Below are 16,998 nucleotides of genomic sequence, written 5' to 3' on the forward strand. Positions count from 1 at the left end.
GTGAGATGTTGTTTCTGGGAGGAGGGGTAGATGGAAGGTGATTCCAGAGGTCTTCTTTGTCAAAGACACTGCTCACCCTGTTCAATTCTGCTTTTCATTTCAAATCATATCGGGGAGACATGTCTGTAGCTCGCGGTCTAGTTGTTAGCCTGTACATCACGTGGACCTGGCTTAGATTCCTGGCCGGGTCTCAAATTCTCTTTGTTCAGGGACTGAGGGTTTTGCATTGTCTTAATCGTCACATCTCATCTACATCATGAATACGCGCAAGTAGCCGAAATGGTATCAGATGGAAATCTATACGGCGTCTACCGGCCAGTAATGACATGTATGATCATTTTGTTTCGGCGAGACGTCAAGCCCCCATCTTCGGAGCTTCGGCAGTTTGAGACGCCACTTGCCACCTGTTCAGCCAACCGCGTCGGCCAAGTCGCCGGCGACCGCCGAGACGGGCGCCGGGGGCAACGACCCAATAAAGCGCGTTTAACGGCCGCTTTTATCGCCGCCGCCGGCCGCGTGACGTCACGACGCCCGTGTAGTACGCGGCCGGCTCCAGCTGGTGTAGTGAGGAGGCGCTTTTAGTGGCCGCCATGTTTACGAGCGCCATTGACGTGGCCGCCAAGGTGTGTGTGCGCGCACACTAGGTCAAGAGCGCGGAGGCGCGCCGCTTTACGACCCGACGTACGGGGAGCGACGCACTCGCCATGTCAACAAAAGCGCCGGAGTCGTTTTGTACGGGCTGTGTCGCCAAAGCGTCTTCCCCAGCTGCAAGAACACTGACAAGAAGAGGGCAGCACCCAGAAGAGGGAGAGGAGGAACCGAAATGAAATTGCGCGGGTTCAGAGGGTACGTGATGCCATTTCGGTGATTACAGAATCGAGTCAAATTTACGAAGACATAGGCAATATGAGCCCACTTACCAGTTAGACCTTGGAGCTTCCCTGGTCTCGTGGCATGCACTGCTCCGGTCGGGTGGAGGCGGAGGGGGGGGGGTCATGGGGGTCATATAGCCGTTGCATCTTCTCTCATACCCGCTCGGCCACTCCGTTCAGGAATTGTAAATCAAGCAGTGTGTGTCGTAAACGTCACGTTTGGGGACACATGTTTGATGGAACGTTTTTTGTTTCTGGGATAGTGTACTTTCACCTGCGTCGGTTTTCGCTATTAATTACGGAACGCTGCGGTTCTCAGCGTGATGGGAAGAATAGTTGGTGCCGAAGCCGGCCGGAATGGCGAACTGGGCCACAAGTCTGTCAAGTGGACCTAATGTCCTGGAGACTGACACAGGGACTGAGTTAAGGTCGGAGCTGGGCCCACACCACGTTCTGTCAGGCACAGGTCTGGGGACCTTGTTGGCCAAGGGAATGCATCAGTACAAGGCACACGCTGCTTAGGGACACGTGCCGTGTGTGGTCGAGAATTGTTGAAATGGTTCAAATGGCTCTGAGCACTATGGAACTTAACATTTGAGGTCACCAGTCCCCTAGACATAGAACTTCTTAAACCTAACTAACCTAAGGATCTCACACACATCCATGCCCGAGGCAGGATTCGAACCTGCGACCATACCAACAGCGCGGTTTCGGACTGAAGCGCCTAGAACCGCTCAGCCAACGAAAATAGTCCTCTAGAAAAATGGCATTAAGATATTGTCGCATGAGACAACATACGAGGATGCCAATTGTTCAAAAACAGTCATAATCGCGTATATTATTATTATACGCCAACCGGTTTCAACCCGACGACGCCGGCCGCGGTGGCCATGCGGTTCTAGGTGCTCAGTCCGGAACCGTGCGACTGCTACGGTCGCAGGGTCGAATCCTGCCTCGGGCATGGATGTGTGTAATGTCCTTAGGTTAGTTAGGTTTAAGTACTTCTAAGTTCTAGGGGACTGATGACCTCAGATGTTATGTCCCATAGTGCTCAGAGCCATTTGAACCATTTCAACCCGACGTAGGGGTCATCTTCCATTGCTCGACTGCTGGTGGTGTAACTCCTGTGTACATAATGGCAGGAAACTATGTAGACAGGAGTCACACCACCAGCAGTCGACCAATGGTGTAAACGCCCAGAAGATGACCCCTACGTCGGGTTGAAACCGGTTGGCGGTATAATAATAATAAATGAGATTAAAACTGTTTTGGAATAATTGATTAATCAGAGTAATCGCTGCTTCATCTCCACAACCATGTTGTCCAAAAATATACGAAGATGTGATGTACTGCTGTGCCGTCCTAGTTACCTCACTCACTAACAGCCGTGAAATGAAGTCATACCCGATGGTTCCCCTTGCCATAACGCCAGAAGAAACCCCGCCGTGCCTCTCCAAAACATTGGAAAAATTGGGTCTCTCTCCTAGTCGCTACTATGTTCGCCAACGATGGTCATCTCGCGCAATGCAGAATCCCGGTCTATCGGCGATCACAATGTGACATCATTCATCAGCTATCTGCATCTAGATCCAAACTCTGCAAACTAATGTGAAGTCTCTGACAGAGGTACGAACTTTTTACCAGTTGCTGGGACATTGTGCCATTCTATTCACGTATGCGGTTAGAATGGGAAGAATGTGGTTAAACGCTTCTGTGTGTGTTTAATTGATGTCGTCCTCATTTTTACTATGGGTGATATGAAGGGGGCTGTACTATAAGGCGCGATGTTTAGCACAATGGACTCGCATTCCGGCGGACCACAGTTCAATTCCATGTCTGGCCATCCCAATTAAAGTTTTTCGTGATTTCCTACAATCGCTCCAGGCAAATGCCAGGGTAGTCCCTTTGAAAGGGCACTTCTTATCCCCCGTCTCCCCCACCCCTGATGCAATCCGAGCTTGTGCTCCCTCTCTGATGACCTCGACGTCGACGAGATATTAAACCCAGTCTTCCTTCCTTCCTTCCTTCCTTCATAACAGTCAAATGAAAATCTACCACAACGGAACCATGTAATTGTTCCACTGAAAAGTAATCACCACATGTATTAACACATTCATCGGTCTGGGAGACGAGAAGAACTGTTCCAGTTTGTAGAACACGGACGGCCACTGACGGCTCCACGACTGCGCCCACTCTTACACCTCCTCGTCCGACAGAAACTGATGTCCACTCATATCTTTCCTCAGATCGCCAAAGGCGGGAAAATCATGCGGTGAAAGATCCAGGCTGTACGGAGGATACTGCAGCGCTTCCCACCAAATCGCTCAAGCGTAGCCTTCATCTTACTTCCAGAGCAACAGGATGATTCCGTCCGACAGCATTCCTGGGCGTTTCGACTTCATGGCGTGACGCAGTTTCCGCAAAGTGTCTTCACACAGCTGCCCATTGATTGCCGTCCACTCGCGATGTTGTCGACGAGCAGAGGGGGTTCGAGCAGTCGAAGGAGGAGGTCATCGTGACCGTACGTGGTACTATCTTTTCGAACCCGAGGACAAACGGCAAAGCCAACAGCGGGAAAATACCTCATGTCCCTCACCAAAGAGATCCAAAACTGTTCACATAAGTGCAGGTAGGGATGAATGAGATAAATGTCTAGGTTTGTCACTGGTCAGACTCCCGACATAAGGGTCGATATCGGACTGTCAGTAATAAATATGCCCTCATCGGACTGTAACGTACATTTTCCACCTGTTGTCCATGCTGGGTACCAAACTGTTGAGAAGTCCTTGGGGATGTTGTCACACTCCTCTCTTATTGCGGTTTATACTTTTTTCACTTCTTGCATTGTTAGGGCAGGGGCGAGGGGTGTTCTTTCAGAAACCCGTCTCCCAAGGGCGTCCCAGGCATACTGTTTAGATCTGCGAAGTACGCAGGCAGTTCCGTACTTTCGATGTCTTCAACTTTCCAGTTTGGGCAGCACCTCAGTCTTCTTGTGTGGGCGGACATCGTCGTCCATACACGGAAAATCTGGATGGTTATGTTTGGTTTGTGGGTCACTTAATTGCTAGGTCATCAGTGCCCGAGAAAATCTGGACCAACCAGGCCTCTAAACAGGCGGACCGATCTAGAATAACCTCTCAGCAATACCGATGTGCAGCCAAAGATAAGAGGTGATGTTCAGCCACAGTGCATGATGCCGCCTCACACCATAAACCCAAGGCTGTATCGATGACGTTTATCAACATTCTGTGTTGTATAACATGTTCCCTCTCTCTCTCTCCACAGCAAATGGTGGCCAGAATCGCTTGCTACACTGAAGCAAAATTCGAACATCACTCTGGGCCCCAACAAACTTGCTTCATAGAACCAAAACCTCTTCCTCGACCGAGCGAGGTGGCGCAGGGGTTAGCACACTAGACTCGGATTCGGGAGGACGACCGTTCAATCCCTCGTCCGGCAATCCTGATTTAGGTTTTCCGTGATTTCCCTACATCGCTCCAGGCAAATGCCGGGATGGTTCCTTTGAAAGGGCACGTTCAACTTCCTTCCCCGTCCTTCCCTAATCCGATGAGACCGATGACCTCGCTGTTTGGTCTCTTCCCCCAAACAACCCAACCCTCTTCCTCGAGGAAGGCATGGTTGAAGTGGGATTCATTTAACAGGCTTTCCCGCATACAAATCAGCCTGATTTAATCACCGCGAAGTGGTTCTAGCAGGGACACATGTACCGGTAGCGGTTGCAAGATATGCAGCGACGTGCTTAGATGTAAGATGTTTGTCCCTTTCCCTCTTTATGGCTCAATATCGATCCTTTTGCGGTGTGATGGTGCGTCTACTACCACCTGCATGCTTTCGAATAGGATTTCCACCTTCAGCGGCCTCTTGTGATAGCTAGATGACGCTTTTGGACACTTCCATTACTGTGGCCGCAGTAGTGAGACATTGTACGACTTCCAGCCGTCCAACGGCTCGCCCGCAATCGTATATACTCAAGTACGTCATGCAGACACCATGCAGTTCCACACGGAATGTCGCACTAATCGGTTCCACTACAACCTCCGCCAATCACCGTCGAAAGCGTACTGAACGTCCGTGCACACGCTTTGCTGCAGTAAACGCGTCCTACAGTCTATATTTGCTTGTAGTATCATTGGTAGGGTGTTCCGTTACAATAGGCAGTTTTTCTGTAGCAACTGGCATTTGTTTCTTAGCATCACTTGTTCTTCAGCAGTTGTTCAAATGGTTCAAATGCCTCTGAGCACTATGGGACTTAACTTCTAAGATCATCAGTCCCCTAGAACTTAGAACTACTTAAACCTAACTAACCTAAGGACATCACACACATCCATGCCTGAGGCAGGATTCGAACCTGCGACCGTAGCGGTCGCGCGGTTCCAGACTGTAGCGCCTAGAGCCGCTTGGCCACTCCGTTTAGCATTTGTAAGTCAAGCAGTGTGTGTCGTAAACGTCACGTTTGGGGACACATGTTTGATGGAACGTTTGTGTTTGTAGGATAGTGTACTTTCACCTGCGCCTGTTTTCGCTGTTAATTACGGAACACTGCGGTTCTCAGTGTGAAGCGAAGACGAGTTGGTGCCGAAGGCGGCCGGGATGTGGATCAAGGCCCGCCGGCGGCGACCTTGCGGCGCCGGGGTTGCGGTAGGCGACGCTGCTTTTATTGCCGTTTTATCACCTGACGTCAGAGGCCGGGCCGGCTGTAATCGCGAGCTTTACGACCCGGTCGCCGGCCGTTGTTCTCCTCCCCGGCTCCTGAGGCGTGCTCCCGCTCATTCACATCGCCCGCAATGGCCCACTATCCACTCGTGTTTACAAACATCTCCGTAGTCTTCGTGCCTCAAATGTCTTTAATGCACTGTGAACTGTTTCCCTTCCAACTTCTGTGCATTCAGGAGGCACTTCGTACATTTAAAGCGTATATGTGAAGTTCTGTCTGTGATGATCCCCCCCCCCCCCCCCCTGTTTTTCTACTCCTTACCAAAGAGCGAGATGGTGCAATGGTTAGCACATGAGGTCCGCATTCGAAAGCATGGCCGTTCGAATCTCCACGTTCAGCGTTTACATATTTTCGTAAGTTTATTACACCAATTACCGGCATGGTTGATTTGAAAGCGACGTGACCCATTTCCTTCCTTATCACATGTGTGAAGATCACAAATGTTCCTGATTTCCACATAACTACGGACGATCATTGGTGCCTTGTATTGTACACTACTGGCCATTAAAATTGCTACACCAGGAAGAAATGCTGATGATAAACGGGTATTCATTGGACAAATATATTTTACTAGTACTGACATGCGATTACATTTTCACGCAATTTGGGTGCATAGTTCCTGAGAAATCAGTACCCAGAACAACCACCTCTGGCCGTAATAACGGCCTTGATACGCCGGGGCATTGAGTCAAACAGAGCTTGGATGGCGTGTACAGGTACAGCTGCCCATGCAGCCTCAACACGATACCACAGTTCATCAAGAGTAGTGACTGGCGTATTGTGACGAGCCAGTTGCTCGGACACCATTGACCAGACGTTTTCAATGGTGAGAGATCTGCAGAATGCGGTCCTGCATTATCCTGCTGAAATGTAGGGTTCCGCAGGGATCCAATGAAGCGTAGAGCCACAGGTCGTAACACATCTGAAATGTAACGTCCGCTGTTCAAAGTGCCGTCAATGCGAAAAAGAGGCGACCGAGACGTGTAACGAATGGCACCCCATACCATTTCGCCGGGTGATACGGCAGTATGGAGATGACGAATACACGCTTCTCTCTCGTATTTCGTGCAAATAGTAAATATTCGCCTTACACGGCGTATCCATCTGACGTGCTACTGACATGTAAACACCATTCTACGGTTTTGCAATACAACACTAATAGGAACGGTAAGACTAGCATCGTCGACTAAGCGAATGTGAATGATGTATTCCTTCGAAGAACAAGTCGATATGCTTCTCATTTACGGAGAATGCAAACGAAATTCAGTGAGAGCTAGACTTGAGCGCTGAAAGATACCCTCAACGTACTCTCACTACACATCATACATTTAAATATGTGTATGATAAATTGAGAACAACTGGATCTTTAACGCATGGGAAACATATCTGTCAAAGGAAAATTACTAACGAGGAAACGGAAATTGGTACTCTTGCCACTGTGGTTCGAGATCCTTGTGTTAGTTCGCGTCAGATCGCAAGGGAATTGTTCGTGTTCCGCGTCGCCATAAATATCATGCTTACCATATCAGTCTCCACCAAGAATTAACTGGTATGGATTGTATCCGTCGCACAGAATTCTGCCGATGGGCTCAAATTCACATTCAGAGGGATGACACAGTTCTTAAACTGATTTTATTTTCTGGCTAGGCTACATTCATGAATAATGGAAATGGTCATTTGCGTAACATGTATTATTGGGCAACTGAAAATTCATGTTGGCTGCGGCAAGTTGCACGCCAAAAACCGTGGTCGGTGAATGTGTGCTGTGGGATTCTGGAGAACAGAATTATAGGCCCCTATTTCATCGGAGGAAATGTCAAAGGTACGAAGTACACCACATTCCTGGAAGAAACCTTAGGTCTGTTATTGGAAGAAATACCTTTAGGAACCACATTCCATTAGAATGTGATATCAATACGATGGGTGTCCGGAACATATTTCGCTAATGGCTAGAAATGAGCTGCAGAGATAGTTACCAAATCATTGAATTGGATGCGGAGAAGATGTGTCGTGTATGGCTCGTTCGCCAGACTTGACGCCTCTGGATATTTTGTTGTGGGGATTCGTAAAAGACATTGTTTATAAAGACGTTCCAACTACACCTGAAGATATGCGAGAGTGAATTGTCAGAGAATGTGCTTCGATAAGTGCCGATGTGATGAGGAATAGCACTCAATCCATGATAAGAAGACTGCAGCACTGCATTGATACCAATGGTCATCACCTTCTGTAAATGGACGTTCATGCCACCTTTGTGACCTTCGTTGACCTTCAAAGACGTTACTGTTACGCATCATTGGATTCGTCTCGATAGCCGCTTTCAGAAAACAAGTACCAAACTATAGCATTCCATTTAACAGAATTAAGATGACCTTCATATATCTGACGCGACCCCAAATAGCAACATTTGTCCCACAAACTTTTCAGCTACTACCATAGTTTCGGAGTTATTCGAGGTGGCACAAGTTAGTGACCCACCATGTATAATAGGCAAAGAAATCGTATATATTCACTGTTAACGAAATATTTGAAAAATAAAAATGTGTCATCGGCTAAATCAGGGGGAGTGGTATCCATCACTAGGCCAGGAAGTTTCCATGAATGGGCTATACTGCAACAGCTGTTAAATACTATACACATCGATATCCGCCAATAAATATTTAATTTTTTAATTTTTAGAAGTTATTTCTAGGCAACACGTATTCGAACTGCAGGAGGCTAAACTAGAAATGTTACCTTCGAAGATTTTTTTAAGCTAGCTGATTACCTAAATACATGCAAACTATGAGAAACATGTTATGAAAAGGATTATTTAAATTCTGTTCACAGTAACCTTCTTGGGCGTAAGTTTAGACAAAACAAGGCTTTGATAGCCCAATAGAGCACTCCATGTCATGAAGCAACAAACAGTGAATTATGTCCTCTTTTATGTCGTAGCGGCAGATGCCATAATACCATAGCTCCTACCGAGACCTAGGCCAAGACTCTGCTGAAACTTCTAAAGGAAACGAGATCTGACCTCTGGCTAACACCTTGGGTGCATGTCTCTGTTGACGTCTTGTCGACAGAGTTTCTGTTCCCGTTTCACCCTTTTTTATTTTCCGCTTCTTCCATTCCGTTTGTATGGACTGTTCGTGATGAATATGATTTACCGACATTTATTCAAGCTTCTTCCTGGTGAGAGAGAAACAGAGAGGGAGAGAGAGAGAGGCAGAGAGAGAGAGAGAGACAGACAGAGAGAGAGAGAGAGAGAGAGAGAGAGAGAGAGAGAGCGAGAGAGAGTTTGTTCGAGATGGGTCCGAGATGGTCGATACTTCATCAGAGGCCACTTTCGTTGCCAATGTTGCTGTGCCAACTGGAATAGATTCTAGCTTGTATTCAGTGCCAGATGCTGCAACGACAGTGTTGGGATTGCGTCCATCTGGTTCCAGAACTAGCTCACTGACAGGTGTTTTTCTTACCATATGTTTCAAACTGCATCGCAGCTGCAAAATTGCAATCTCGAAAAAGTTACCGTTTACTAACTCATGTTTTGGCAAAGCCATCCACTGAGCCCTCCACTGTTGCAGCCTGCGATATTCTTTACCGAAGAGATACGCAATATGCTTCGTTAAATTACTCTTTATTAAATTAGTCAACTATCGCATTCGTTTTGTACTTAGCTCAAATAGTTGTTGCCTTGTTGCGTCTTACTAGAAACGTTCCCATCATCGCGCCACCAACTCATTCACAGAAACTCTACCCGTTAACTCGCTCATTTAAGGCAAATCGCGCAGCATTGCTTAGAAACACCAAGTCTCCGTCCACCGTATTCAGCTTTATATTGTGAATATTAAATGTTGGGAATTGCTCGTATTTTCCAGCGATGGCTGCAGAAATTTAGTCGTTATCACCACATCACGCCGAATTTTAAATAATTAATATTAATCAGTTATAAGGAGATTGTGAAAATCTTACCTTCTTTCATTGTTGCTTTTTGTGTATGCTGACCAAGTGACCGCTAACACTGCAACTCTTCGCCAATACAGGGTACACGTAATGACTATTAGATCGCGCCTATTTCCAGTATCCACAGAGAAATCGAGGCGACCCATCGGTGGCAACCTTCCCGTAGCCCATTACGCTCTTGCATTTGGAAGTGAAAAGTTGTTATTGTTGTTTGTTGTTTATTGTTGTTGTTGTTGCTGCTGCTGCTGCTATCTTCAGTCTGGTGTGACCTAGCTTTACGCTCAAAGTCTATCCTGTTCACTTCGTCTCGTTATCGAATAACTGCTACAGCCTACATCAATTTGAGCCCACATACTGAAGTCAAGCATTCTTCGCCCTTTATAATTTTAACAGTCCCCCCTCCATACACGCACACTACCCTCTGGTACCAAACGTACGATTTATTAATGTCTGAAGAGGTGTCCTGACAAATGATCCTTTCTTCAAGTTAAGTTGTGTGATAAACTTCTTTTTTCCCTATTCTATTCAGTATCACCTCATTAATTACTCGACTACCAACCTAAACTTCGGCGCTCTTCTGCTGCACCACAGTTCAAAGGTTCTCCTTTTTATATGAACTGCTTATCGTCCACACATCATTTCCGTGCAAGGCTACATTCCATACAAATACATTCAGAAAAACCAAGGGAGATGGCGGAGTGGTTAGCACATTCGGGAGCACGAAGGTTTAATCCTGCGTCTGGCCATCGTGATTTAGGTTCTCCGTGAGTTCTCTAAATCGCTTCAGGAAAATGCCAGGATGGTTCCTTTGAAAGGGCGCAGACTATTTTCTTCCCCATACTTTCTTAATCCGATGGGACCGATAACCTCGCTGTTTGGTCCCCTCCCCCAAACCAGCCAGCCAACCAACCAATCAGAAAAGTTTTACTGACACTTCTACATACAGTCTACGTTTACAGACGTCCCTTTTTCAGAAACTGTTCTTTTACTATTTCCACTCTCAATTTTATATACTTTCCACTTCGGCCATCTTACTTTTACTGTCCAAATAGCAGAACTCTTCGACTACGTTTAGTGTCTCATTTCCTAATCCAATTCTCTGAGTATCGCCTAATTTAATTCTGTTAGATGGCAAGAACCTTGAATTACTTTCGGTGATGTTCATCTTATAATCTCTTTTCACATCATCCAGTTCATCCGCTGTTTACAGTCATCTCTGATAAACTATGCAAGCCGTAACTGCTAACGTGAACTTTGACAGATGTATGAGATGTAAGTCGATATAGCTTACTCCAGATATATTGTGTTTGTGTTAATGCTGGTTGCCCTCGGTTTCTTTTGTATTGAGTTATCTGTTCTGTAGGCTATTTTCGGTACATTTTTGAATATATTGCCACATCTGTGAGCTATTTCGCTGTCTCAGGTTGGAGTATGCCTTTTTTTGTTGCAGATGTTTCTTGTTCAGGTGTGCTATACGTGTTTGTGTTCCATATCTTTATGTTCACGATCTGTCTGCTTGTGCTTGTATGCTGGATGTCTCTTTCATCTTTCATAATTATTCACACACGAGAGCAAACATGGAGAAAGAGTAAGTTTCAACCAAAAGATGAATAGGTTTTATAGTACGGCCCGTAAATACAGCGTCAGTCAATACACTAGAAGCGCGAATCAGCAACTCGAAACAAATGCATGAGTAATGAAGTGCTGTCGAGGGAGATGGGAAGAGTCGATGTAAAATGGTTCAAATGGCTCTGAGCACTATGGGACTCAACTACTGTGGTCATTAGTCCCCTAGAACTTAGAACTACTTAAACCTAACTAACCTAAGGACATCACACACATCCATGCCCGAGGCAGGATTCGAACCTGCGACCGTAGCAGTCGCACGGTTCCGGACTGCGCGCCTAGAACCGCGAGACCACCGCGGCCGGCGAGTCGATGTAGATAAATTACCGCAGTAGTCGATACCAATGTTTATAAAAATTCTCGATGCTGATTTACATCTGAATTATTCTATACCTGTGATCACGTATAAGTAATATATACAGCAAGTGTTGTTACTAATAAAAGCATTTCTTGTGATCTACAGTCAAGCACAACACCTATGTCTAACATATAGTAAGAAAGGTCCGTTACCACATCATGTATTTCAAAATGAAGGAAGTAATAAAAAAAGAGCGGAATTAATTATTCATGTAAAAGTTTGTGTCTTTTATATTGTCTATTACATACGTTACGTGTAATCAGTATGTTCAGACACTCAAAATTTTGTTCAAAGTGATTCACATTATACCTAATTATTCAATAATTAGTTATCAGTCCACTGGTCGTGATAATGTAGTTACATGTGTTAAAACTTTTTATTTAAAAAGTTATTTAAAATTTTTTATTTAAAAACCAGATACACAGATAATATCATCAGCCTTTACTGAAGCAAATGATATTGAAATCTTAACTTTGGAAGTCACATCCGTATACAAACCACCGGACATTAATCTCAAAATCAATCTACATGATAACTTTTATAGTCAACACACACAAATAGTGACTGGTGACATCAACTGTCACAGCACCACGTGGAACTATGAGTATGATGATGAGAATGGTACAGCATTACAAGAATTGGCGGAAGGCAATCATCTGAGCTTTATACATGACCCTAAGCAACCTGCATCTTTCAACAGTGGCAGATGGAAACGCGGATACAACCCCGATCTGATACTTCGCAGCGAGAACATCTCACAACAGTGCATAAAAACTGTCTGCAACCCTATTCCAAAAACACAGCACAGACCGATCATGTGCGAAATTTACGCACCAGTTAGACCACAGACAGTTCCGTTCAGAAGGAGATTTAACTTCAGGAAAGCCAACTGGCCAAAGTTTACAGAAACGCTGGACGCTGCAGTTCTCAGTATTGAACCTTCACCTGACTCGTATGATACTTTTGTGGGGGCTGTAAAGAGGTGCTCCAGAATTGCAATTCCTCGGGGTTGTCGAACATCATACATTCCTGGTCTAACTTCAGAACTCAGTGCTCAATTCACAGAGTATAAGGTACTATTCGAAGAAGATCTATTCGGCGAGACAACGCTATCAGCTGGGAATAAACTTATTGCATCTCTGAAAGAATCCAAAAGAAATTCTTGGGTTAAAACTATGGAAGAACTTGATCTCATCAGAAACAGTCAGAAAGCGTGGAGATTACTGAGACGCCTCAATAATGACGCAACTAGATCCACAGCACACTGCAACATTACTGCAGATCAGATATCACACCAACTGCTCATGAATGGGAAAGGAAGCCAAGTAAAGCAAGAGGCCCAAGAACAAACGAGGGATCTGACTCTCCCATTCCAGATATCTGAATTAAACAAGGCTGTTAAGGAGAGCAAAACTGGTAAAGCATCCGGTCTAGATGACATCCGTATGGAGCAAATCAAGAATTTCGGCCCAGAAACAAGAAAGTGGATCCTGCAGCTTTTCAACAACTGCATGAACCAGTGCCAAATACCAAAGATCTGGTGAAAGAGCAGGGTGATAGCTCTTCTGAAACCTGGAAAGGAAGCAAATCATCCCAAGAATTTCAGACCAGTTAGCCTTTTGAGTCACCTTTATAAACTGCTCGAACGTATGATTCTGAATAGAATCCTACCAGTAATAGACCCTCTTCTCATACCCGAACGAGCAGGATTCGACCAAACAGAAGCTGCACAGGGCAACTTTTGAATCTCACTCAGTATACAGAGGATGGTTTTGAAACCCGTCAAGTAACGGGCGTGGTCTTCGTGAATCTCACAGCAGCGTATGATACTGACCATCATCGGTTACTCCATGCAAAACTATACAATATGATCAACAACGCCCACCTCGTTAGACTACTCAGCACCCTCCTCCAAAACCGCAGGTTTTTTGTTGAATTTCAAGAACAACGCAGTCGCTGGAGAGCGCAGAAAAATGGTCTACCTCAGGGAAGCGTCTTGGCTCCACTTCTCTTCAACATCTACACCAACGACCAACCATTGACCCCAGGCACAAGGAGATTCTTATATGCAGAACACGTAGCCCTTGTTACGCAGAGAAAGAGAAAGAGTGAAAGAGTGGAAAGAAACCTGACAACAGCACTTAGAACACTGTCAAGCTACTACAATCGGAACTAACTCAGACAAAACCCTTCGAAGACACGAGTGTGTGCCTTTCATTTAAGGAACAGGGAAGCTAATCGTGAGCTACATATTTCATGGTCAGGCATCCAACTCCAGCATCATCACGCACCTAAATGTTTGGGAGTCACTCTCGATAGAACTCTGACATTCAAACCTCACTGCAGGAACACCAAAATGAAAATCTCCGCTCGAAACAACATAATTCGCAAACTTGCGGGGACACAGTGGGGATCACATCCACAAACTATTCGCTGTTCTGCAATGGCACTGCGGTGATCTACTGCTGAATATGCTTCTCCAGTCTGGTACAGCTCATCTCATGTCAGACAAGTAGACATTGCTCTCAACGAAACCTGCAGGTTGATCACAGGTTGCTTAAGACCTACCCCAACTGATAAGCTCTACTGCCTGGCTGGAATAGCGCCACCATGGATACGCAGAACAGTGGCTGCCAACAAGGAGGTACTGAAAGTGGAACAGGACAGTGCCCATTCACTGCATAGACATAGTCCACCACAGCAACGGCTGATTCTTTCTGAGAACATCCGAGTAGCTCACCATTTCACCAGAGAAGGCAAGGCTGGAGTTATGGAAGAAGTCGACGCCTCACTTGCAGACGCCAGAAGCTGAAGAACTGCCACCGGGACACAACGAGTGCTGGCTGGTGTGGAAATCTTTAAACAGATTAAGATCAGGAATTGGACGATCCGGAGACAACCTGAAGAGATGGGGCTTCGTAACAGAAGATACGTCCTGTGATTGTGGACAAGAACTAACCACAAGCCACACTCCCCAGTGCCTTTTGTGCCCTACATCCTGCACGAAGATTGATCTCCTGCAAGCCACTCCAAGCCTTGGAGGTTTCAAAGTACTGGGCACATGTAATATAAATACAATTTGTGTATATATATATATATATGTACATATTTATTGATGTGTATGACTATTGTAAATTTGTATGTTTCTGATTCGAGAGTAAATTTAAAAAAAAAATATCGTAAAATTAAGATATCTCCTTAGTACGTATCAACAAAACTTTGCGTACATTTGGGAATTATTTCTGTTAACGTTGTCATACCTTAACTGAAACCGCCTTTTCTTCGTGTATGAAAGAAAAATTTTCTTTTTCGAATAATAATTTCCTTCAAATGTTATTCACAATAAAATCTCTCGCATTATGGAATACAATACTTTTTTACAAAACATAGGTTTTGAATAGCCGATACCGTATTGCTGTAACCCCAATTCTCAGTTTTACAAAAAATACACACTTGCGTCAAAATTAATGTACTAATCATGAAATTACTGGAATTTTAAAAAAAGTTTGTTTCGAGAAAATTCTCTGTGGAAATGAGAGACAATAAATGTCGGCTTGATGCGCCATATCTGGGAGTCTGTGTTTAGCTTTTGACCTACGTTGGAGACCAAGACGGAGCATGGCTCGGGTCGCAACTTAGTGTTACAAAGACACCGCGCCCGAGTGGAGGTCTGGCTGCAAGTTTCCTCGACGTACCAGCCACTTCTTACGCGAAAACCGAACATACTTTCTATGAGAACAATGCCGCTTGATTGGTGCTTCTCCTGTCAATTTCCAGAATTATTTCAAAAGAAACAACAGCGAACGTAACACCTGCTGTTGTGAATGGCTGAGCCCATATGATCCCACTGACGTAATTTTTGTGTGTTTCCGTTAGGTTTAGCAGCTTCCTGTAATTCTGTTACCTCACGTTTGTCGCATGAGCTAGAAATTTTGAAAACTCGAAAGGGAAGAAATTGCTCAGTAGTTCACCTCGCACGTTTCTGTTAGGAGGGTAGTTTCACTTTCTGACATCATTATTTTGAAAAATAAATATGAATGCGTGATGCCCATTCTTCTGAACATCTTCGAAACAAAAGACACCATACATTTGTGTAAACTGTAAACGATTCAGTTCGATGGGCAACGAATCCATATCCTTCAGTGAGGATGCACATTTAAGTTCGACCTCCAGTGGCAATCTACAATGAGCGAGAATGGACATGGACAGGGAGTGTGGATAGGTGGTGATAGGTGAGAGTGTGGGTAGACTGGGAGGCGTGCCGAAGTAGTCCCCGCAAGTGCGGTGAACACTGTGTCCGGATGGCCCAGTAGTAAACGAAAGTGCTTAGCAAGCAGGAGATCCCATGTTCGAGTCCCGATCCAGCACACATTTTCACTCGTCGGTGCTGATTCCGCCAGAACTCCCAATGAAGCTGATTTCAATAATTCGTTCCCTTTCCTTTCCTGTCTACCTCTCCACCTTCAGTTAAAAAAAAAAAAAAAGAAAGAAAAAAGAAACATGTTTGCCACTAAAGGTTCAAATTACGGCATAAATAGCCCCAGTATTCCAAGTGGTCAGTCTCAGAGGTCTCAAAGATACTGTCCCCCCTGCGGGTCCGGGGTAAGAATAGGCCTGAGGTATTCCTGCCTGTCGTAAGAGGCGACTAAAAGGAGTTTCAACCGTTTCGGCCTTCTATGTGATGGTCCCCCCTTAGGGTTTGACCTCCATTTTTCAAAATTCTACAGAAGTACGAGCCTTTTGGGGAAGGACACCTTACATGGTGTACCACTGGTCCTAAGTGCACTAAGACCTTGGCACTCAGCATTGCACCGGCGTTGTAACCATACCCACTATTCCTCAAATTGGGCCTAAACGCCTGATGGGTTGCCCACGTTACGCCCATAGTGCATCTCCATCTGCACCAGCGATCATGATGGACTTTCCATGGCACCAGAAATCCAGCACGGTAGCCAGCCCGTTGTGGTGGGGTCGTCATGTACCCTCTAGGTTGTAGCCCCCTGACAACACAGGGATCGTACTGCCGATACCTGAGCTGCACCCTCCCCACGTCGGCCAAGGAGTAGATGCCCGTCCCCTTGGGGCATCAGGACTCCCGGCAATGGTCATCCTGCCAGGTGGCCCTTGCTGCGGCTGGGTGGCGCCCAAGGGGAGAGCCCCTGGTCGGAGTGGGTGGTATCGGGGCGGACGTTTCGCAGATGAAACGTCAACATGTATCAGGTCGCTCTGCGGCCGAGTCTTTCAAAAGAAAAGGTACCGTTTCTAGTTCTGGTTCTCCTGCCCTTTCCCCCTTGGCCACTCCATGGGAGGAGGGACAGGCCCGCCGGCTTGGGGCGAAGTACTTCCCCCGCTATTTGGTCTGTTCTCGAACCGATGGGGGGACGTTCGCCACCTCCAAGCCCATGTTCTTTGTTCAGCACATTGAGGATGTCTTCGGGGAAATCGAGGCTCTCAGCAAG

Source organism: Schistocerca americana, chromosome 10, assembly GCF_021461395.2.
Source record: "Schistocerca americana isolate TAMUIC-IGC-003095 chromosome 10, iqSchAmer2.1, whole genome shotgun sequence".
NCBI lineage: Eukaryota > Metazoa > Arthropoda > Insecta > Orthoptera > Acrididae > Schistocerca > Schistocerca americana.